This window comes from Tupaia chinensis, unplaced genomic scaffold, assembly GCF_000334495.1.
Source record: "Tupaia chinensis unplaced genomic scaffold, TupChi_1.0 Scaffold144164_1, whole genome shotgun sequence".
Classification (NCBI taxonomy): Eukaryota; Metazoa; Chordata; class Mammalia; order Scandentia; family Tupaiidae; genus Tupaia; species Tupaia belangeri.
In genome coordinates, this window is record NW_006204020.1 from 41,366 (window position 1) to 44,135 (window position 2,770).

The 2,770-nt window shown below is 39.9% G+C and overlaps 1 pseudogene; it reads right to left on the reverse strand.

Moving 5' to 3' along the window:
• Window positions 1-914: 914 nt before the first annotated feature.
• Window positions 915-2,476, reverse strand: LOC102481126 (septin-7-like; annotated as a pseudogene).
• Between the last annotated feature and the right edge of the window lie 294 nt (window positions 2,477-2,770).

A 2,770-nucleotide genomic window follows, 5' to 3' on the forward strand; every position in this document is an offset into this window, starting at 1 on the left:
AGTAATGAGATTCTGGCTAAAGGGCACTAAATGAGAATAATATGTATTTAAAGAATCCAAAACAAGCAAAAAAGGTTGTTGTAAAAAGCTCTAAGTGCACTGTAAGCATATAGGTTTTTTCCATGTGTATTTTTAAATAATGGAAGTGTCAAAAAGTCAGGTCAACTGTGCTAGACTAAATTCCATCACTGTATATGCTGCACTGAATGGAACCTCTGCATTCTAATTATCACAGGGAAGCAGATTCCCCCCCCCCAGAGGTTTTTGCCACAGGGCGCGTGCACTTGCCAGAAAGACAGAGAGAGACGGAAAGCGAGAAATCACCCCCCAGGGGGGATGGACACGCCACAATCCCTTCTCCTCCATTCTCTTCTCAGGATCTTGGGCATGCACACACAGTCGCCCAACATGAGTTTAAGCCACCGGGTTTGGGACTCGAACCGCAGTCCGCTACGTGGGAGTCCAGTGACATAGCCATTACGCTAACTGCTGGTCCCATAAAGAAGCAGATTTTCCATCATATTATTGCAATTTATCCTCCATGAAAACCTTCCAGAGTCCTTTTACTTTTGGAATATCCTGTAAACAATCAAACCACCAGAACATGACTATACAAAAGTAAAATGTTCTCCTGCATTAAATTGAAATTATCTGTTTAATAGTAAAATAAAATCAATAAAGGGAAACAATGCAGGAAAGATACTTAGAGCTGTTACTTTCTAAGTACACAACACCCTAGATAATTCAAAGCATCTTGATCGCCATCAAGAACAGCAAGAAAATAATTTTTGTCATGCCATTAAATCCATCATTATGGATAGAACTGATGCAAATTGGTCAAATGGATCCAACAAACATGGATGTTAAAGCTGGCATATTGGCAACTAATACATAACTAGTGGTCAATAGACAATTTAAAAGTTTTTCCCTTACTTCTTTCTCTTCTTCAAGGTTCTCAAAGAATTCTGCTGCTCTAAAATACATTGCGGAGCTTTTCAGTTTGCCTTCTCATCTTTCAAACTGATGATGTTTTTTCCTCTAATTTTTTGTGCTGTGCTTCCAAATTCTGTTTCATTTGCTTATAGCTCCATTTGAGCTCAGCTTCTGAGTCCTTCAACTTCTGCACCTTCTCCTTGACCTTCTTGAACACCTGCTCCATCTCCATCTCCGTACTATTTTTTTTTTGGAGAGGTTTTTGCTACAGGGCGCATGCGCTCGCCAGAGAGACAGAGAGAAAGAAAGTAAGAAATCACCCCTCAGGGGGGATAGCCACGCCGCAATCCCGTCTCCTCCATTGTCCTCTTGGGATGGGCACGCACGCACATGCGCCCGGCGTTAGTTTAAGCCATCGGATCCAGGACTGGAACTGCGGTCAACTACATGGGAGTCCAGTGACATAGCCATTATGCTAACTGCTGGTTCCTTCCATCTCCATATTCTTGATCTTAGCCATGTGCGCTCTTCTCTCTTCTTCCATCCGGGCCAGAGGGCTCTTCGTGAACTGGTTCTTATTGTTATCCACACTGTTCTCAAGTGATGGCCACCAGGTTTCTGCTCCTGTAGTTATTGTAGTGCACTTTTTTAGTGACATCTTTCAAATCCTGTATGTGTGTCTTTATCAACATACCTCTTAAAATGGTAAAATCACAATGCTCACATTTTCGACTTTGGCAACACCCCAAGGACACTGCCTTCCTTGGACCGTCCCTTTTATCATTCACTTCAATGATATATAATTTGGTTGTCATGATGCAGTCTTGCATTGAAAAATATGTCATGACTTTCCCAACCACCTACCATAGCAAGAGGTAAATGGTTCTTTATCTTTTTAATAAGCTTATTTTCTTTTTTATTGTCTGTTTCTGGAAATTCATATATTTAAATTTTATGTTCTTGGATTTCTTTCATTATCTGTTTTTTTTTAATTGTCATCATTCTTCCAGTGTGAGCATGTCTATTTTGGCAATAAGTGGGATGATATTCACTTTTTAATGTAAATGCTTCATATATTCGATATCCAATGGTTTAAGTCCATGTCCTGAAGGAGCAATGAAATATAAACAATACTGCACCCTGCTATCGGGCATCTGATGGCAGTTCACTCATGACTCTGCATTTAGGTAGTCTTCATATTTATTATCAATGTAGTCAATAACAGGCTGCCGCAATTACTATTATCCAGTGCCTATACAAATCCTGCAGTGTTCACTATTGTGAGCAGCAACTGAACCCCATCTTCTTTGATTAATGTTTTGGACTGTTCCACTTGTACAGTCTTTTTTATTCTATGAGAAGAACCTGGATACTCTGGAGAATACATATCTGTGAGGTTGATTAATGTTGACTTTCCCAATTCAGATTCACCTACCACCGTAAGTGTGAACTCAAACCCTCTCTTCATTGACTTCCTGAACACTTCATTTTGGGGACTGGTGAATCCTACACAGACTTCAAAATTCTTCTGTTGAGCTACCATGGCACTGCATTTGGTGCTCCTCTCGTTAGTGGCATATCTCACACTCGATATCACACTTCTTGATTTTATAATATAGTATGGTTGCCAGGAAAGTCTTGACACATTTTTGCATAGAAAAACATGTCATGACTCCCAAGAGCCTAATATAAAGCTACAATAATCAAAACAGTATGGTACTGGCATAAAAACAGACATAAGCCCATGGAAATAGAATAGAGAGCCTAGAAAAAAATCTACATACATAGTAAACTGCTCTTCAATAGGGGTACCAAGAATATGCAATGGGAAGGGTCT